We start from the raw sequence: 22,871 nt of genomic DNA on the forward strand, positions 1-22,871 counted from the left end.
GTCTTAAGGACAGTAGAACAGGACTAAAGGGAATTTTAACCCTTTTTACTTCCTAACAAATGTTAGGATCGCCTTGTCTTGCGCCATTTGCAGTTCTCGCACCACTTTGTCCCCTTTGGCGTCAACATCAAATCCGCTTCGTTGCAGTAGTTGTCTCTTGAATTCTCCCTTTAAAAGTTCCTAATTCGCTCTGCGTGGATTGTATTTTCGCTCGGGCTGGATGTTAGTGCCTAAGTCATTATCTGCGTTTATAATTGTGAAGTGAATGAAATAATGGTCACTTGATGTAAAAGTTCTCCGGGTGTGGTACCGCGTCACCAGTAGACCCAGAAGAAGGCCGTTGCAACCGTGGCCGAAACGGTGGTTTTCCTCCAGCAGTAGTTTGATAAAATATGACGCAGTACCATATCCAGAAAACTTATACGTCGACTGACTCTGGCCGCAGAAGCCTACGCAGTTATATTATGGACACCTGTTGTAACCAGTTGGCAATGTGGTCACTGACTTTCGAGTTTGCGAGGTTGATATCTATATTTGCTGCCACACCCGTGCGATTTTGGAAAGTAGGTGGTTTGAGTGGCCTATTCGTGACGTGAAGGTCAAGTTCTCGTATAGTGTCCTGAAGTCAGGATCCTCTTTCGTCGGTTACTCTGCTATGCCACAGCAGATAACATAACAGAGACTTTAGTTATCAATAAAATATTCTTCTTCACTATTTACAATAGCCTGCCAGCGCTGGCGTAACTTTTCGATTCCGCGACTGCAGAAGTCACGTTGTTTTGAGGCGAAGAACTCGTAGAGCCGTGTTCGGAGCGCATTTTCATCTGGAAAGGGAGTTCCTTGTAGGTTTTTCGATAGAGAGCGGAAAAGGTGAAAATCTGAGGCCGCAAGATCAGCTGAATAAGGTGGGTGCGGAATGACTTCCCAAACCAACTCCTGTATAGAGTTTTTTGTCAGTCTGGCGGAATGCGGGCAGGCGTTATCGTGTAGTAGCGTCACTTCACATAGTCTTCCTGGTTGTTCTTCTTGGACTGCGTCTGCAAGGTGTCTCAGTTATTGACATTAAATGTCAGCAGTGAAGGTTACACCTCGGCGAAGTAATTCGTAGTGCACCACGCCGTCATGGTTCCACCAGGCACATAACATTAACTTTGGTGGATGCGCGCAGGTTTGATTTTTGTAAGTTTGGCTTAGAGCATGCGGTAGCCATACACCCGATTTTCGAAAGTTCCCCATTGCATGCAAACGCCGCACGATGATGAAGTGACCACAGTTCATCACATTTCTCGAGTACACTAACGTGGATCTTTGTGGATTAATACGTTTAATCGATTTTCATCAAACCCCAAAGGCCTTGCTAATGTCAAAACGATCCTCCTTAAAACGAGAAAATCATTTTCTTGCCGTGCTCCGTCCAATGGCATTATCCCATACCTGGCGCAAATGTTTCCAGCTGTCCCCGCTGTTGTTACTCCTCTATTGAACTCACGGAAGAATATGTTGGAAACGTTCCGATTTCTCCACTTGGCACTCCATTTTCTAGTGTCCACAGCTCCACTCACTATCTCCAAATGACAAAATGACAATGTATAAACTCAAATAGCAACAGTGAACTACAAATAAAAAACAATAGATAAATAAACCCGCAGCAACAGGAATACCAACACGCAAAACGAATACGCTATAAACTTAAGCACCAACCTAACACAAATTATGGTTCATAGGTAATCCGAGGAGAATGCAACAAAACTAAGCGTTGAAACTAATTGGGAGAGCTGTGGCGACTCAAAGTCTGCAATCTCGTGTGCATTTCAGTTTTGCCTCTATGCCTCCGTTGCTAACAACAGTACAAATGCCCCGCAGCATGGTGCGCAAAGGTGAGCAAGAGAACACGTGCAGTGGAACAAGACTTGGCAATGACAGGTTCTTTCCACCGACGAGTGCTACTATTTGTCTGACGCCAGATCGGTATCGTACAACAGTGTTGAGGCAGTGACTGACGTACGGAATTTAGGAAGTAAAGCTACACAATTCCTCCCACGCTAAGACCATTGTGCAACAAGAGTTTCGCATGTCAGAAGAGATTACATGTTCCGCACTTTCTGCAGACACACTTCAGCTGCGGTACGGATAACAGGTGCACAACATAGTGGGAGTTGGATGGCGAGGCACCTAGAATCGTACTACAAAACTGAAATAGGGGGACAGTATGATTCTTGTGGGCAATGCGTTTGAATTGTACACGTGTTCACCTTTAAATTCTTTCGGTATGTGGACCAAATGCAGTGCCACGTTTAGTCCTAGCGAAGTGGTACAAAACTTTGGAAAAGAAGTCCTTTACATTGGTCACAAATAACAATGTCCAGGCAAGCGTGTAATTGATTCGCAGAATCACAGATTTTCCGATCATGAGGACGTTCACACAGTGGTTCTTGAATGGTTCCGTGATCAAGGAGCAGATTTCTACTGTCGAGCAACTGAACATATGATCGAACGTTTCGGCCGTTGTTTACCGACTTGGTTACCGTGTTGAAAGATAGTGACATGTGCCTGAGTTATTCTGAAGTGTAGTGCAGCATCCAGTAAAAGTTACTTGACGCGCCATAATAATGTGGAAATTACTGTTTGGAGTCCCCGCATAGCAATTACACACTTCAGAGATTCAATCTGACGGGTTAAGCGGGGAGATCGGTCAGTAATATTTTGGTTCTGCCATGATGGTTGTCGGACGTCTCTTGTCGCTATTTGATGGCCTTTCAGTACTGCGAACAAATTCTCTGGTCTGTTGTCCAGTCCTACAGTCATGAGTGGATGTATCCTCTCGTAGCATTGTTCCAATTGTAGACTCTGTCGAATGTTCTGAAATCTATTTTTGCAGAACATACTCATCCGTACCCGCTCGTCCTCTTTACATAATGGAGATGGCATTTACTCCAAAGACAGGTATTTCACACGACTAAAACTGTTACTATTATTGCAAAAACATAGTCAAGAATACTTAGCATTTCCTAATCTCTTCAAATGAATGGCGCTTGTTGCCGTGTTACTAGCCACAGATTTTCCTTGTTTTCCAGTCGCTGCGTCTATTCTGCCCCTAATGACCGCAACCTGTAACTTTCCTTCTTTCCATGTACGTGATAGAAACTACAGCAGTTCATCACGGTACGGACAGAAAAATGAAAGTGTGACCCAAATATAAAGTTACTTTCGCCGAGATCGTCGTAATCTAAATTACTAAGCGGCTAAGCCCGCGCACGGGTCGCAATTGCAGGATGACTATCTGACGGCCTCCAGGAACAACAAAAATTGATTTTGCTGTTTCACGTAATAACTGACCAAATTTAAAAAAAAATTATAACGCTGTCATTATCTACTCATTAAGAGAGGTAATCTTACGTTAAAGGTTTAATGCAGGAAGTATTGAAGTTTGAAACTGTGCATTAATTTCCATATTATGTCTTGAGAGAGCACCTCTCACGGAGCGCACGTTACCCAGATTGTATCCATCCAGTATTTGAGAGCGAGAGGACTTACCGACTTCCAATAAGTTTTACACATAATTTGAAACCGTTTTATATTTTTTTCTGGCTGACACTCCCAAAATGATGGAGGGAAAACCTAATCACTTGCTACATTTTCGCTGTTCATGCAATGAAACTACAGTGTCAGACATGACGTTTTAATTTATTATTTCTTTACTACTTACTGTATTTGCAACAAACTTTGCAGACAGAAGCGACATATACCACTGAAATTACCTACAAAATTATATCATCGTGCGACACATAGTTCAGGAGCTATGGCGTCGTAAACAGTGCCAGGCGTAAAAGAAAATTGCTTTGTTTTAACCATTGTTCACAGAATCGGCTGGGGTGGGGATGAGGGGTGGGGAGGGCTGCACTTACTTTACCAGTCTGTTCTAGCCTGATATTATAGCTACCCTGATCTCCGCCAAAAATCTCTCTCCTTTCTTCTTCTGCAGTTCACTAGTAATAAAATGAGGAAATTAAGCGATTTGAAACCTTGTTTAACTCATCACTAGAACTTACTTTTTTTAGTGTGCATTGGGGTTCACAGGCAAAAGAATTTCTGTGTGATAACAATTTACGGCATTGGCTTTCATTGTTTGCCGGTCAGCTCGGTTTTATGAGCGCAATCGGCGAACACAGAAGCCCTGTGCCACACGCCACTGTACTTGTAGCCATCACGCTCATCATAGTCTTTTCTCTATTCCCAAGTACATAATCCGCAAGCTACCCTACAGTGCGTGGCGGAAGGTACGTTGTGCCACTGCTAGTCATTCCCTTTCCTGTTGCACTTGAAAATGGTGCGAAAGAAGAACGACTATCTATATGCTTCTCTGCGATCCCTGATTTCTCTTATCGTGTCTTACGATCCATGTACGAGATATACTCGTGTGTTGGTGGCAATAGAATCGTTCTACAGTTTTTCGCGGACGGTGGCTCCCTAAGCTGAATCTATCTTTGTATAATCAGATATAATTTATAAATAACACACTGTGACATCCGTTATATATATATATATGTGGTCCATTGATAGTGACCGGGCCAAATATCTCATGAAGTAAGCGTCAAACGAAAAAACTACAAAGAACGAAACTCGTCTAGCTTGAAGGGGAAAACCAGATGGCGCTATGTTTGGCCCACTAGATGGCGCTGCCATAGGTCAAATGAATATCAACTGCGTCTTTTTAAATAGGAACCCCCATTTTTTTATTACATATTAGTGTAGTACGTAAAGAAATATGAATATTTTAGTTGGACACTTTTTTCGCTTTGTGATAGATAGCGCTGTAATAGCCACAAACGTCAAAGTACGTGGTATCACGTAACATTCCGCCAGTGCGGCGGTATACATTACCCGTATTAAAATGGACCGTTTTCCAATTGCGGAAAAGGTCGACATCGTGTTCATGTATGGCTATTGTGATGAAAATGCCCAACGGGCGTGTGCTATGTATGCTGCTCGGTATCCTGGACGATATCATCCAAGTTTTCGGACCGTTCGCCGGATAGTTACGTTATTGAAGGAATCAGGAAGTGTTCAGCCACATGTGAAATGTCAACCAAGACCTGCAACAATTGATGATGCCCAAGTAGGTGTCTTAGCTGCTGCCGCGGCACATCCGCACATCAGTAGCAGACAAATTGCGCGAGAATCGGGAATCTCAAAAACGTCGGTGTTGAGAATGCTACATCAACATCGATTGCACCTGTACCATATTTCTATGCACCAGGAACTGCATGGCGACGACTTTGAACATCGTGTACAGTTCTGCCACTGGGCACAAGAGAAATTACGGGACGATGACAGATTTTTTGCACGCGTTCTATTTAGCGACAAGGCATCATTCACCAACAGCGGCAACGTAAACCGCATAATATGCAATACTGGGCAACGGAAAATCCACGACGGCTGTGGCAAGTGGAACATCAGCGCCCTTGGCGGGTTAATGTATGGTGCTGCATTATGGGAGGAAGGATAATTGGCCCCCATTTTATCGATGGCAATCTAAATGGTGCAGTGTATGCTGATTTCCTACGTAATGTTCTAACGATGTTACTATAAGATGTTTCACAGCATGACAGAATGGCGATGTACTTTCAACATGATGGATGTCCGGCACATAGTTCGCGTGCGGTTGAAGCGGTATTGAACAGCATACTTCATGACAGGTGGATTGGTCGTCGAAGCACCATACCATGGTCCGCACGTTCACCGGATCTGACGTCCCCGGATTTGCTTTCTGTGGGGAGAGTTGAAGGATATTTGCTATGGTGATCCACCGACGACGCCTGACAACATGCGTCAACGCATTACCAATGCATGTGCGAACATTACGGAAGGCGAACTACTCGCTGTTGAGAGGAATGTCGTTACACGTATTGCCAAGTGCATTGAGGTTGACGGACATCATTTTGAGCATTTATTGCATTAATGTGGTATTTACAGGCAATCACGCTGTAACAGCATGGGTTCTCAGAAATGATAAGTTCACAAAGGTACATGTATCACATTGGAACAACTGAAATAAGTTGTTCAAACGTACCTACGTTCTGTATTTTAATTAAAAAACCTTCCTGTTACCAACTGTTCGTCTAAAATTGTGAGCCATATATTTGTGACTATTACAGCACCATCTATCACAAAGCGAAAAAAGTGTCCAACTAAAACATTCATATTTCTTTACGTACTACACGAATATATAATAAAAAATGGGGGTTCCTATTTAAAAAAACGCAGTTGATGTCCGTTTGACCTATGGCAGCGCCATCTAGCGGGACAACGATAGCGCCATCTGGTTTTCCCCTTCAAGCTAGACAAGTTTCGTTCTTTGTAGTTTTTTCGTTTGACGCTTATTTCGTGAGATATTTGGCCCGGTCACGATCAATGGACCGCCCTATATATATGCCATTAACAAAAATTTGTAATGTAAAATGATCTATGACCGATCCCAGTCGTTCAATTAAAAACAAAAAAAATTGTGCAGCAGCTTCGCGTATTACGTTATGTCATTCTACGGTTTCTCAATAGCCATTCGCGAAAAGAACGTGTTCTTCTCTCCATTCGAGTTGACTGAGCATTTGCGTAAGACTCTCGTGTTGATCGAACCTACAGGTAACAAATCTAGGGCACACTTCTCTGTTCCTTCGATGTTTTCCTTTAATCCGACCTGGTGGAAATCCCCAACACTCGAACAGTGCTCAAGAACGGATCGCATAACTGTTCTGTACGCGATCTGTTTTATACCGAGCCATACTTTCCAGAATTCTCCCAATAATGCCAAGTCGAACATTTGCCTTTCGTACAACCGACATTACGTGCTCGTTGCATTTTATATCGTGTTGCAACGTTACACCTAGACGTTTAATTGACGGGACTGTATCAAGCAGCACACCCGTAATACAGCATTTGAAGATTACAGAATTTTTTTTCCACTCTGATCTGCATTTAGAGTGAGCGGCCATTCATGATACCAAATATAAATTCTATCTGTCGTCTGTTTCTTCGTACAGTAACTCAAACTGTAGCAGTTTGCTGCTCGCCTTATTCGTCGTATCATTTATGCATATAGACAGCAAGAGCGGTCCTATCATGCTGCACTGCGACACTCCTGACAATACCTTTGCCTCCTGACTCTCTCTCTTTGATGTGTCCTGCCGATAAAACAAATCCATCACTGCAATTTCAGCATTTTACACTACTCCTGATTTTCCACTTTCTTACCATATATTTACTTTCGAGATTTTATTTTTCCATTTACTATCAAAATCTACATATCAAAAGCCTGTAAGCGTTTCTTCTCTGTCCTTCGTAGTATTAAAGTTAAGGCGCCATCATTAACATTTATTCTTAATTGTTTACTTAATGGACCATAGAAAATATTCGTATCAGCCACTGGATAGCGCTACTGCAAGGCGGCGTACGAGAACACCGCACAGGGAACTCGTAAGACCAAGACGGGTCTAACAAATGTGTGCGGTGTGGTAAGTGCTAGATGAACACGGGAGCTGGCTGCTTCCTTAACCTCAAAGCACAGTAAAATACAGTAGGTATTACCGTGTTGCGGATACGTAAATTAGAACAACAGGCTGTTTTGTGATATTGTACTGAAAATGATAAAGCCGTCGGGCTGTATTAGTACTGTGGCTATGTATGTGGTTTGCTCTCGGTCAGCCTCTGATGCGGGCGGTAACAGGTGACTGCGGGACATCGGTAAACGCCCCTGTCCTCCTTGCCAGAGCCGCCCGTGGCCGTCTCGTGTGGCGGTTATCGCCATGCAGCAGTGCTACTCCAGAAGTGGAGTACTTGGCTGTTCTTCGTGTTTTGCAGTCCCTGTTGTAGTAGACCACTTAGGGACCGATCTACCGAATGTACACGTAACATTATGCTTAGAAATCATTTTATTTGCATAGAGAAACAGCTGTATGCTTTTTGGTGACAGTGCGCGTCGCATGAAATACAATTATTAAAATGAAATTGTAACAAGGCGTGTTTCAAAAACATTTATCAGATTTGACAAGACTGTGTAGAGGGTGTACATGAAGTCCGGGAAGACTTTCAATTATTTATTGTATAAGAACCAAACATTGTACAGATATCATGCATATATCATTTTGAAGAGAAACCCTGAAAGTTTTTTTTTTTTTTTTTTTTTTTTTTTTTTTTTTTTTTCATGTGTACCGCCACAGCGTAGTTTGGTAATTTTCCGATAGTCAGTGCTAGTCGCAAACATGGCGAGTTCAGGTGCGGAGCGAGCTTCCTGTGTGTTGGAGTTCATGAAATGGCCTCCCCGACCACCAGATCTCACTCCGTGTGACTTTTTTCTGTGGGGACACATTGAAGATCTGGTGTATGTACCGCCTCTACAACGTGATGTAACAGTTCTTCGGGAGGGAATACGGGAAGCGACTGCCACACTTGACGATGCCATGCTGGGACGGCCATGGCAAAAATTCGATTACCGTATTGACGTCTGCCGGGTCACGCATGGTTCGCATATCGAATGTTTGTATTAAAAAAAATCAGAGTTTTTCTTCAAAATGCAATATGTATGACATCTGTACAATGTTTAGTTCTTGTGCAATTTATTTATTTTATTTAGCGTATGGCTCATAACATCATAGTAAAAATTACAGAAACAACACGATTTAAGAAAAAATCACATATGTATAAAACAGAGCAATAAATAACAGTTTGTATATAAGAACACCGCCAATTGTAAATTTACACTCACAGGAGAGCAATCACAAGCAGACGTCCAGCTTAGATAATAAATAGTCGATTGCCTCTTGGGTCCCCATTAGGAAATCCTGTGGGTCACCCTCGTATGCCCTTAGTGGGCACTCCTGAACGATGTGTTTGACCGTCTGTCTCTCAGCGCCACAGTCGCAAGCGGCCGAAGGAAGTTTACCCCATCTGTGTAAGGAGTCGGCGCATCTCCCACAGTTGGTTCTGATGCGATTAAGAGTTGACCAAACTTTGCGAGGGCGATCAAATCCTTTTGGTTTACTAAAGATGCATGGCATACTGTGGCAGTTTACTGCTGTTCTGCTCTCCCATTCCTCTTTCCATCGGTCATTTATTTTAAAGTTGGTTTGGTGCAGAGCCTGTGCGGTCTTTAGTGGAGGATGCCTAGACCGGAGTCGGTTTCCTTGGATGTCGTGAGTATCTTCATGGATTTTTAATTGAGGGTTGGTCATGATTTTTTGAAATTCTCTAACCAGAGCGTGTTCACGGCGCAGGTTAGGAGGGGCTATGTTACTGAGAACGGGCAGCCACACTGTAGGAGTTGGCCTGATTGTGCCTGATATAATACGCATTGTTGCATTAAGTTGGCTATCTACCGTGTGTGTGTGTTTGCTGTTGAGCGACACTGGGGCACAGTATTCTGCCACTGGATACACCAAGCCAAGTGCGGATGTTCTTAAGGTAGATGCTGTGGAGCCCCATGTGGTGCCACAGAGCTTCTGCAATATGTTGTTGCGTGTTTTAAGTTTCGCTGCAGTTTTCGTCAGGTGTTCTTTGAATGTTAGTGTCCTATCTAGGGTAACCCCAAGGTACTTTGGGTGTTTGTTGTGATTTAGTATTTTCCCGTCTAGAGAGACTTGTAGTTCTCTGTTGGCCATTTTGTTGTTCAAATGGAAGGCAGATCCTTCCGTCTTTGTAGCACTAGGTTGTAGCCTCCATTTTCTAAAGTACTCGCTGAGAATCCCTAGGTCACTCGTAAGGATATCTTCGGCAGTTTCTATATTTCTGTGGGCTGTTGCTAGAGCCCAGTCGTCAGCATAACCAAATTTGCGCGATCTGGTTGCAGGCATGTCACAGATGTAAAGGCTGAGAAGAAGGGGCGCAAGGACAGAGCCTTGTGGGAGTCCATTATTGAGTTTCATCTGTTTACTTCTCTCATTCCCCATTATTACTTGGAAGGTTCTATTTGACAACATATCATAAATGAGGTTGGTTATCTTCTTGCAGGGGACGGCACAGATTAATTTGTACATGAGCCCCTGTTTCCAAGCTGTATCATAGGCTGCTGTTAGGTCTATGAATGCTGCAGCTACTTTATGTTTCTTCTGGAACCCCGCCTCTATATATGTTGTCAGTGATAGGACTTGATCTGTACAGCAGCGATATGGACGGAATCCTGCTTGTTCGATAGGGATTTTTTTGAGTATAATCTGGCCTATTCTGTTGAGGAGCAGTCTTTCTAGTAGTTTATAGACCATACTGAGAAGGGCAATGGGGCGGTAACTCTCTGGTCTATCGCCTGGTTTACCAGGTTTCAGGACTGCGATGATCTTTGCTCGTTTAAGTGAGGGAGGAATGTTACCCACTTGGAGAATGTCCGTAAAGAACTTAGCCAGCCATTGTTTTGTGTAGGCTCCGACATGTATGAGGAACTCAGGGTGGATACCATCGAAACCCGGAGCTTTGCCGGATTTAACCTTCTTCAGGGCATTGGTAACCTCCTCGATGCGAATATCTGATGAATATTCTGAGTCCATTGCAAGGGTCCTTTTTAATGTTTTTAAGTCTTTCTTCACTTTTGTTGTGTGCTTTCTATTTCGTGGGGCTCTAGACACAGAAACTATGCGGGATGCAACCTTGTTGGGAGATATTTCGTCCTTTCTATGTTCAGGTGGATTTTCGCCTCCAAGTTTACGCAGTAGGGACCAGGCTTGTCGGCTTGACTTTGAAAAGTCTAGATTTTCAACAGTATTCTCCCATTTTTGCCGTCTAATAAAGTCGATGTTATGTAATAGTTCATCCGCTATTTCCCGGTCCCCATTCTTGAGGAACTCCGCGTACAGGTCATCGCATATCCCTGTAAAGTTAGTTCGCCTCCACGTGGTGCACCCTGGGTAACGCTAAATGAACTAACACAACTGGCGGCAGACAGAACGAAGAATTCTTGTGCAATAAATAATAGAAACTGTTCCCGGACTTAATGTACACCCTGTATTCTAACTAAATGTTAGAAACTTGGAGTTAATTTTAACTACACTGACACTTTATCTGGGCGCCAGTGGTAATTTGCCACTTCATGTGGTTTTCAGTCACAGCAACAAAAGGCGTTAAGGTTGTTCGCTTCAGCAGATGCAATTCATTTGCAACTGTGCTGTATGATCTTCGCACCCCTTACAACTACAAACTATCGACGATAGCATCAACTGTTTCTAGACACTGGCTGTTTATGAAGGGCAAATCCACAGGTCGCCCCAGTATGCTAGTTAAAGATGGAGAGTTTTGCACACAGTCCACACTAGCCTGCTAGTCGTGCCAGTCGAGAGTTGGCCATTATTCATATGTGCGCGCGCGCGCGCGCGCATGTGTGTGTGTGTGTGTGTGTGTGTGTGTGTGTGTGTGTGTGTGTGTGTGTCTGTATCTGGCTGATTTGGAATGACGTTTGTGTTACAAACAATGCCGGATTCAGTTGCTACAAGCCTTGCATGAAGGCGATGAACAACAACTTGTAGAGTTTCGTGAATACACTGTGGATGTGGAGTACCCCAACGTTGTACGTAGAGACACATAAAAGACATACCAGTGTAAAATCTGGTTGTAGCTATCGAAATAAAAACTTTTTAGTCCTATGATTGTTGTTGTTCTTTTGTCGGTCTCTCTCCGGGAATACATTAACTGTCGTCCCAATTTTTTGGACGGTCTTCCGGGCAGTTGTTTCCTTTGCGGTCTTGCATCTTTACAAATTGTAACGTGTCTTGTGGAGTCCATCCTTTCCACAATGTCCTGCCAATTTATTTTCCTTTTCTTTATCTATTTATTTTTATCTTGTGTTCCACACGGTTCCTTTCTCGACCCATTTGTTCTCTAATCCCGCATTCTTACTCCTTGGGTCTGTTCTTAGTGTCTTCCACGTCTCCTGCCGTTAACTTTTGTTTCACCTTTTTCGTTTCCGCTCTAGTTTCTGCTCATAACCGGGCACACCGTTGTTATACATATTTTTACTTCCTCTTCAGTTCTCATATATTTGTTTCTGCACACAGAATTTTGCAGGAATCGGACTACCTTTACTGCCTTTCTCACTTGGTTTTTCACTGTCATGTTTAAGTCTTTGTTGCTGGTTGTAGCGGTCTCTAGGTAATTATAGCTCGTCATCTGTTCAACTGACACACCGCCCGCTTCTAATTTTCATCGTGCGGGTGTTGTCGATATTACTACACTCTTTGATTTTTTTGATGAGATTTCGATTTATATAGCTGAATCGATCAAAGCATCCTCATTATTTGGTATCAGTACAGCATCATCAGCATAACATATAATATATACCACCTTATTTCCCATTTCATATTCTGTTGTGGTCCATTACCAAGTTGAAAAGGAGTGGACTTAATGAGTCTCTTTGTCTGATTGCTTTATCTGTTATAATTTCATCTGTCAGTTCTTCGTATCTTTTAGTTTTCGTTTTATTAGTATATATATATATATATATGTCCTAAGAGTTTCACTAAGCCAGTTGGCACTCTTTTGTCGATTAAGATTTGAATTATACGGTTTTTTTCTGATCCTATCAAAGGCTTTTGACAGATCAGCGAAACACAGGTAGGCTGGTTGTTAAGCTCTATGGATATCACCACAATACGTTTTAGAGCGAAAGTACAACTGTTGCGCTCCTGATTTTCCTGAATCCTTGTTGTTGTTCTGCTATTTCTATGTAATTCTACATTCTCCTCTAAGTACTATTGTTTTAAGGTAGTATCAAGTATACTTCTTCAGCAATTATCTAATACTTGTTTACTTCCTTTTTTATGCAGTGAAGCCGCACGGAAGAGCCGCACGGTTTTTGGCGCCATGTCACGAACTGCGCGGCCCCTCCCGCCGGAGGTTCGAGTCCTCCCACGGGCATGAGTGTGTGTGTGTTGTTCTTAGCATAAGTTTGTTTAAGTAGTGTGTAAGTCCAGGGACCGATGACCTAAGCTGTTTGGTTCCTTAGGAATTCACACACATTTGAACATATGCACTGGAATTGTAATACGTTCTTTCCATTCTCGTGGTATCCTACCTTACTTCACAATTTTGTTAAATAAAGTAAGAAGCTGTTGTTATAATACTTGCCTTCCATGTTTGTGTGCATTGTGTATGCCATTTGGTCCTGGAGATTTCTTGTTTTTAAGTTTATTTGTTGTGGAGCATATTTCCTCTAATGAGAAGTCTGGTTGTCATTTGCTATGCTTTGGTGTCTAGCTTCAATTTACACTCTGTTATGTCCTAATACTGCAATTTAAGATAATTTTCCCACTGGATTTTGATTACTTTCTGTATCTCAATGCGTTCATTAATGTCCTTGATTTGTGTTTGGAGCATCCACCATCCTTTCGTTTGTGTTCCATAAGGTCTCGTCCCATACTTTTTGTATGTCGCTCTCAACAGTCCTCTTATTTTTCGAATATCCGAATTCACCCTACTACGAGTGATCTTGACTTTAACTCTCTTGATATTTCAGAAATGCTTTCTTCTACTTAGTAGCTACTTTTTTTTAACAAGGTGTTCCCCATGTAGTACTGTCTCCTATCACATTTACTCTTTTCGTACCTATAGCTTCCCCTGCTACTTGATATATATATGACCTGAGAGTACTCTGCCTAACTTGTTCATGTAGACATGGCTATGAAGGATTTTCTGCTTTAATCTAGTTTGATACAGCATCTTAGTCCTCTGGTCCTCCGTGACTTCAGTATTAATCATTTCTTCAGCCAGTCTCTAATTTTTTTGGTTTTTCGATCTAAGTTTCTGGTTCAATTTAAACTTCAGCAGTCCATATTCTGATAATGCATTGGCCGATGTTACATTCTCACGTCTAATACGTGACTTGGGTGAATGGCTCTATTGCTCTTGATGTAATCAGTAACCGAGCACTTAGTCTTGTATAACTCCTGGTTTCTTTACACTGCTGCTTACGGTGGACGTACTTGTTATTAATACGTGGTTCGTTCAGTGCGCAAAAAGACTTAGATCTTCTCCAGTTTTATGTATTCTTGTTCATTAAATCTTTTATTTAATGGCTGGAATAATCTAATCGCCAGTATGTCCATTGAGATCTCCCAAGAGCAAGATCTTTCCCATTTTGGGAACTGTCTCAGTAACAGCTTGAAGATTATTATAAAACATCTCTCTCTCTTGTTTACGTCGTCCCACATCAGGTACGTATACAAAAGTACGTAAAGTATAGCTTCATCTTCTTCTATTGTCTTATTGAGTATCCTTTCATTGACATAGATAACGTCAGTAATGTTATTATTGAATTTCTTTTGAAATAGAATCCGCACTCATTCATACGCTCGTAGTATTAATAGAATGCATAAGTTAAAATTCATCCTAATCTTCACGCGCGTAGACGATACTCATATAGTCTTGTAAAACTGGATGAATGGTTTTTAACACACCTCGTGCACGGCAAAAGCAGAGAATATGCACCTGGCAATCATCAGGGCGCATGCATATCTCTCTCTCTCTCTCTCTCTCTCTCTCTGTCTCTCTCTCTCTCTCTCTCTCTCTCTCTCTCTCTCTCTCTGTGTGTGTGTGTGTGTGTGTGTGTGTGTGTGTGTGTGTGTGTGTGTGCGCACAGCTCTATCTTGACAGACATCACATGTGACATCTACGCCTCACAATGGTATGAATATTTTGATTAATAGTAAAGAACGACACTAATTATTTATTTGCGTTCTGTGCAGTTGCAGCTGTTGGCACTCATACGCTCGCTGCCAGCTACTGAACAAGAAGCTACCTTACACCTGATCCTAAATGATTTGGGCGGGCGCGGTGTTAAGTTGGAATTGCCGTTGCGGTCCGGCGAGCGACGCGAAATAGAGTGGCGAACTGCTGGGAACCGTGGGCGATAGCTGTGTTATCGGTCTCATTAGCGGCGTAAATGCCAGAAATAATGGCGCGTGTGAAGTGCGGAGGGGGCATCGTTACCGGTCGCTAAACGCTCGCGAATCAGTTTTGCGTGGCCTTCTCATGCATAGGCAAGTGTCATCAGCCGTAATTAGGACAAATAACGCGGCAGGATTGGCGCCGCAGCCGTCTCGTATTTTGCCAAGGCCTGCGCGCCCTTCCCTTGTTCGTCGGCGCTCAGTAATCAGCCAGAATAATTGAATCTCGCCGCCGTACTTCGTTGTTGGAGCTTTGTAAATTGCTTTAAGGGAACTAGAAATATTCCTCGTCTCTACAGTATGCAGTAAAGATACCGAATCATTGGACAAAAATGCCTTATTTCTGAGTGACGTAGCTGGGATATTCGCAATACACAGATATTTACCGAGTAAACTGTTTTCATTATTTACGATTTTAATGTTTACCCCAAAACTGAGATTACAACAAGAAATTATTTCTTTTTTTTTTCATCAGGACCATACAGTTACCCATTATACAGGGTGAACATTAATAAAACCGACAAACTGCAGGGACGGATTTCTGACTGGAAATGGAGGAAAGAAGGTCTTACGAACATGTGTCCGGGAATGGACGATGTGCATGCAACGACAAGAAGTCGTCTTGGAACACTGTATGTCTAAATCTGTGTCACAAGAGATGTTCAGAGTGGTCTATATGGGATACAGTGCACGTTGCATCATGGATTGCCGCGCTCTTTCTCACGTTCCGACCTCTATCCCAAATAGCACCAGAGGCGTCGTGAAAACGTTAACGAAAGTGACTAGTAAGCAGGAGGTCCCGGGTTCGAATCCCGGTGTCGCACACATTTTGACTCGTCACCACAGATTCTACATAAATTCCCGATGCAGCTGATATCAATAGTTTCTTCTCTTTCCTTTTTACGTCTCCCCCTACACCTTCAATTTACGTAATAGCTATCACAGCTGCCGATTCCGCATGGTGTCAGTTCTTCCGGACATATCAATACAACTGCCATTGCAATCTCGGACCTAGCTTCAAAGTTGCGATTTCTGCATCACCCTACTTCCAGCGCCGAACTAGGCGTCTAGATCTCGTATTTACAAATAATGCACCGTGTCTCTCACGACTCCAGACATGCGAATGCATCGCCTGTATTCCGATATTGTGCTAATCGTTCTGCATCTCGCTAGATTACAAAGACTAACTGCGAAACTGCATGTGACAATTTTATGCCACTTGCTTTGTGTGACAGTTCTCATAGGTCAAGTGGCAAAAATCTCCAGAGATAACTCGTTGCTCTGTACATAATTTACCGCTGATTTACAGAAGCTTTAATTAGCGACACTGGACACACTGAACAACCATATCAGCAAGAAGATCCCCTCGTGAGAGATGGACAATAACAAAACACGAGTCAAGCTCAAAGCCTCGCCAGTACTACAAAAAGCTAATGAAGCAAAGCCGACTTCACTTGTCTGTTCGGGCGGCCGTCAGTGAAAGTACTCATCTTCGACAACAGCTCAATCGCGTAATGAGAACCCTCACAGCATTGGACACAATCGGGCAGTGAGCCCTCCCCTGTCACAGAGTGCGCTGTTGCGCACAGAAGCGGACACGGACTGCCTGCACGTTCTTCGCGTATTGCACCACGCTCCCCTTCGCCGACTGCCGCCTCGGCCGCCTTGTCCCACCCCGTGCCGGTTGCAAATCTAATTTGGAGCCCCGGCGGCGCGCCCCCGGCAGGTAAGCCGATGCGCTTCCCGCTGGATGTCGTCTGCCGGCGTAATTTGATGGGCCGGCCGCTACGTGTCTCCCTCTGACAGAGTCTTCCTGGCTCTGCCAGCTGGATCTACGGTGGCACCGAGTAGCCCGTAAAGTCTTGTCTGCTACTCAGAGTAGGTACAACAGAGACCGAAACCACACATTTGGCTTGTGTGCAAGCCACAAAGCGAAGTGTTTGCAAACAGGGGTCGAGTTACTACGACCGAAAACTTTTACTATTTAGGCGTCAGGTTACTGAGTGTTTCTTCACGATAGCATAGTTTACCCTGTGTGGCGCTTCTGCTATTTTGGGTGCTGTGGCAGTATACACTGAGATACAAAAGTCATGGGATACATCCTAATATCGTGTTGGCCTCCTTTTTGCCCAGCGCGGTGCAGCAATTCGACGTGGAATGGACTCAGCAAGTAGTTGGAAGTTGCCTGCAGAAATATTGAGCCATACTGCCGCTCTAGCAGTCAGTAATTGCGAAAGTGTTGCCGGTGCAGGATTTTGTGCACCAACTGACTTCTCGATCACGTCCCACATATGTTCGATGGGATTCATGTCGGGGGATTCACCGGCCAGATCATTCGCTCGAATTGTCCAGAATGTTCTTCAAACCAGCCGCGAACGACTATGGCCCAGTAACATGGCCTATTGTCGTCCATAAAAATTCCATCGTTGTTTGGGAACATGAAGTACATGAATGGCTGCCATTGCTCTCCAAGTAGCTGAACATAATCATTTCCAGTCAATGATCGGTTCTGTTCAACCAGAGGATCCAGTCCATTCCATGTAAACACAGTTCACACCATTATGAAGCCATCACCAGCTTGCACCTTGCCTTGTTGACAGCCTGGGTCCATGGCTTCATGGGCTTTGCGCCATACTCCAACTTTACCATCAGCTCTTACCGACGGAAATCGGGGCTTATCTGACCAGGCCATCGTTTTCCAGTCATCTAATGTCTAACCGATATGGTCACAAGCCTAGGAGAGGCGCTGCAGGCGATGTTGTGCTGTGGATCTCGGAATATTGAATTGCCTAACGATTTCCGAAATGGAATGTCCCAATCGTTTACCTCCAACTACCACCACGCGTTCAAAGTCTGTTAAATTCCGCCGTACGGCCATAATCACATCGGAAACCTTTTGACATCAATCACGCGAGTACAAATGATATCTCCGCCAATGCACTGTCCTGTTATACCTTGCATATGCGATACTACTGCCATCTGTATGTGTGCATATCGCTATCCCATGACTTTTGTCACCTCATTGTCCGTCTCCTTCTCAGCGCAGGTACTACAGGGACCAAAACCACATACTTAAATTGTGTGCACGCCAATTAGCGAAAGATTAGAAAACTGGTCTCGAAATGCTACGAGCCAAAGCTTTTACTATCTGGACGTCAGGTTAGTGAGTGTTTCTTCGCAATAATCTAATTTAGTTTACCCTTTGTGGCTCTTCTTCTATTTGGGGTGCTGTGGCAGTATACAGGGTGGTTCAGCAGCCTCTACTGCAACCCGCAATGTTATATCTGGCCTTTCAAAACCACGCGCGAGATTTTCGTATCCTCCCGCTCACTACGCGAAAACTATTAGTCCTACAGAAGAAACGAATAGGACCCAGTTTTGTAGGAAATTTAATGTAGTTAAATTTTGTATTGGTATACGTTTTCGCTAGAGGCCGTAATTTTCGAGTCATTCAAGAAAAACGTAAAAAAACTGACCAGCCCCCATCCGTCAGGATTTCTAGTTTATTGTTTATGTCACTGCTTCTATTGCTGTACAAAAATTTGCGACTGCGCGAACTATTTCCCAAATTCGACCTTTCTTGATCTTCATTGACTGGCCTTATCAAGCCACCGACTCAATCGACGGAGAACAAAAATGGTCGTATATAGGAATGGTTCTTGTAGTCGGAAATTTACAGATTTTAAAATTGACGTTTGTGTGAATTTTACCATACAATTTTGTGAATTTTAGTATCATAAAGAAAACAATTACATCGTTGCATTATGTCAGGCCTTCTGAGTACGAAACTACTGTGCTTGTAAGGGTTAACTTCGGATCGAATTGTTAGTGTAATTAGTTTTAGCGTAACGTTTACAAAAGTCGTTTTTTTCTTTCATTGTCACGGCACGTTTAAATTAATTATGTTGACGAAAAGACCGGCTATGCTGGTGGCGTAATAGCTCAATCGATAGAGAACAAAAATGGTCGTATATAGGAATGGTTCTTGTAGTCGGAAATTTTTGTACAGCGAATGCCACGAACAACATACTAGAAATCCTGACTGGTGAGGGACGAAGGGAGGGGTGGAAGTGCGTCTGAAGGGGACTTTTGTACAGGAAAGGTTCTGTTCATTTTTTTCTGTAGGCCATAGTTTGCGCCAAGCGAGCGGGAGAATATTGCGGGTTGCATAAGACGACGGCGGTAGGGGCACCTGAATCACCCTGTATCTGTTCCTCACTCTCTCTTCTGGACACTCAAAGAATAATCCCATTCCGATCCAGGTGAAACGTCCATCAATAGGGGCCCGACATCAAAAACCTCGCATATATGCAACGGAAATTCTCTTTTTTTTGTCGTACATATACATCTCACTGCGTACTAGAAAAAATTCGCCGGTACATTAAAGTCTATAACCCAGAGACTTTCTAGTAATTCTAAACGATAAATACTTATAGCCTGTTCTAGAAGTATTTTTCGAGTTAATTAAAGTCTTGCACAGCTGGTAAATTAGCAGATTAATCATCGCAAAATGTTCAAATGTGAGTGAATTCCTAATGAACCAAACTGCTGAGGTCATCAGTCCCTACACTTAAACTCTACTTAAACTAACTTATACCAAGAACACCACACACACCCATGCCCGAGGACGAACCCAACCTCCGGCGGCAGAGGCTGCGCAGTCCGTGACATGGCACCTCAAACAGCGCGGCCACTCCGCGCGGCTAATCACATTCTAACATTGTCACTCCAATATACGCTTGAAGTAAAAGCCGTATGTTGGAATAAACTAGTACTTAGTTCTACCTTCTCAGACTTCTTTTCAGACGCAAAATGCGGCTCGTGAAACCGATATTTCTTTTTAAATAATGCAATCAAAACTAACAATCAGTGGATTTAAATAACCTGATATGGCGCAAAATGAATCATTACGCCATCTGCCAGTAGAAAAATGTATTTCACTTCCTCAATCAATTGTATTAGAGGACCACGTGTATCAACGTCCGGTGTGGTAGATATATTTCGATGCAGGCGGTAGTTTTGGTTTTATTGAGATCTTCACTTTCAACGTATGAAACAACTAAGGTCATTTGCCGTCTATCGGCTGTGTTACGTATTACAGTATCAGGAGTCCCCCAGAAGAAGTGTGTACCGGTGTCCCAGTGTTTCCTAGTAAGGTACACAGATGGCAGTTGTCATCTTTGATCGTTGTATTCAACCAAGCACTTGCAGTGCGATATCTTAATGTAGTGCAAGTTACAAGGGGGGTCTGTTTGACCCAAAAAGAATCAAGGGAGGTTGTTGGAGATGCCAGTGCCTCTCCATGTGCCATCAATAGCTTGTACAAGTCAGTACGCAAGGCAGCTTGGAAAAGGTCGCCGATGCATTACAAGCCCACGTGTCGACCTATATCTGGCCATTTTTGCATTGTAGTGTCGTATGGATATTGCCAGAACATTGCAAGCTGATCTCAGAAGGGCCACTGGAGCCGCTGTGTCCGATCAGACTGTAATAAGGAGGTTACGAGGAAAGACCTTACGACCAAGACTTCCTGTTCGAGTACCCCTCGTGACACGGCAACATGTTACAGCTCTAGCTCTTACACAAGTAGTTATTCGATTTGGCATTGATTGATAGAGATGTCCGACGTCCTGAAGGGTGTCGTGCCAAATTCTGTCTAATAGGCGCGTTAGACAGTCAAAATCTCGAGCTGGTTGGAAGGCCCTGGCCATAATGCTCCAAAAGCCCTCAGTTGAGCAGAGATCCGGCGGCCTTGCTTTCTAAGGAAGGGTTTGCCAAGCGCGAATACGAGCGGTAGGAGAAAATCTCGCCATGTGCGGGCAGGATATCATGTTCAAATGTAAGCCCTGAATGGCTTGCAAGAACAGTGCGTAGAATCGTGCCGCTGTGCTGTAAGGGTGCGCTAATGACAGCCAAGGGGCTCGCTGTCAAAGGCAATGGCACCTCAGACCATCACTCCTAGCCGCCTGTCCATATGGCGGGCGACAGTCAGGCTGCCAGCCTACCGCTCTCTGAGGCATCTCTAAACACGTCTTCGGTCTGGAATCTCATTGACTGGAGTATAATTGTCTTCAGTGATAAGTCTCTCTTCAAATTGAGCCCCATGACCAGCGAAGGCATGTCTGGAGACGCCACGCACAGAGGTGGGAAACCAGCCTGATTGTCGCCCACCAATAAGGCCCTACTACCAGGAGTGCCAGTTCTTTTCACAGCATGTCCCCTTTGGTTGACAGCTGCGGCACACTCACAGGCACAGCGGTAACTCGACGATATTGTACGCCCCGTTTAGTTGCCCTTCATGGTACGCCATCCTGGGCTTAAATTTCAGCAAGATAATGCCAGGTTTCCACTGCTTGCCTTCGTACTTTCCAAACCATACCTTGGCTAGCAAGGTCGCTGGATCTCTCCCCAATTGAGAATGTTTGGAACTTTATAGACAGCATTCTCCAACCAGCACAAGATTTTGACAATGTAACACGCCAATTGGACAGAATCTGGCACGATATCCCTCAGGAGGACATCCAACAATTCTATCAATCAAGGCCAAGTCGAATAACTGCTTGCAGTAGAGCCTTATGTCTTTATATTTCCTCTACTACGTTGTAAGGGATGCAGAATGAAGGCACGAGTGGGGTATAAATCTTGTGTTGATATTTTTGATGATTGCTGTAGTAACTAATTCGTCGCGCCGGGGAATTTAGTACCTGGCCGTAGCGGCGTATGTGGTGACGGGGTACTGCAATCAGGATATCGACTAGACGTATTCCTCTTCAGGGAATATCCGCAGTTGTCCAAATTCAGTCGCCATATCGCTTTCCTTTATTTCCATATGACAAGTTTCGGCCCAGCTACCTATCTTCAGGCAATTTGTTATAGTTACAGAATAACCCGTCGAATATGGAACTGAAAGTTGACTTTCACTGACCTACGACAGTGAACTTTCAGTTACGTATTTGGCGGGTTAGTGTTCAGCTTAAGACATAATTTGAAGATGGGAAGTTGGCAGGAAACCGGTCATGTGGAAGCAAAGGAAAGCGATCTGGAGATTAAATTTGGATGATTTTACAAAGTAAATGTAGTATCACAAGTAGTTCACGTTAGAGTAGTTGTAATAATAATACAATGACGGAAAAGAAAATCGCATCACCAAGAAGGAGTTGTGCTGCATAAACGAAAGTTAGTGGACGTCTTTCCACACCGGAGATATATCTTATCAGATATCGCGCCAGTCACATAAGAGTGGCGCTAGTAGCGTCTCTATGAGGAAGCAAATCAGATTTGCTTTATATGAAGAATGTTGAAGATTAGGAGGTATTGAATAGGATTGGGGAGAAGAGAAGTTTGTGGCACAACTTGACTAGAAGAAGGAATCGGTTGGTAGGACATGTCCTGAGGCATCAAGGGATCACAACTTTAGCATTGGAGGGTAGCGTGGAGGGTAAAAATCGTAGAGGGAGACCAAGACATGAATACACTAAGCAGATTCAGAAGGGCGTAGGTTGCAGTAAGTACTGGGAGATGATGAAGCTTGCGCAGGATAGATTAGCATGGAGAGCTGCATCAAACCAGTCTCAGGACTGAACACCACAACAACAACAACAACACGCTGCAACAATCGTGAGCATTAGTTAGTATTGAGATTTGACGTGGGGAGTTGATGTTAGTCAAGAATGCCTTATGTGTTTTCAGAGGTATTGCAGAAAGACTTGGCAGGAATGTAGCTACTGTACATGACTGCTGGTAGCAGTGATCACAAGAAAGTGCGATCGGAAGAAGACGGAGCTGCGGACGGCCAAGTGGCACTGCAAAGAGGAAAGACCATCGTGATCGACGTATGGCTGTGATGCATCGTACTGCATCTGCAGCAGCAATTTAAGCAATAGTTGGCATCACAGTCACACAACGAACTGTTGCAGATCGGTTACTTCGAGGACAGCTCCGAGCCAGACGCCCTGT

General features: G+C 43.7%; 1 protein-coding gene across 1 annotated transcript in view; it reads left to right on the forward strand.

Moving 5' to 3' along the window:
- LOC124621802 (protein groucho) overlaps window positions 1-22,871 on the forward strand; it is a 696,988-nt gene that overhangs the window by 458,893 nt on the left and 215,224 nt on the right. The gene's annotated exons all lie outside the window — the stretch shown is intronic.

The sequence above is a fragment of the Schistocerca americana genome, chromosome 7, assembly GCF_021461395.2.
Source record: "Schistocerca americana isolate TAMUIC-IGC-003095 chromosome 7, iqSchAmer2.1, whole genome shotgun sequence".
Lineage (NCBI taxonomy): Eukaryota > Metazoa > Arthropoda > Insecta > Orthoptera > Acrididae > Schistocerca > Schistocerca americana.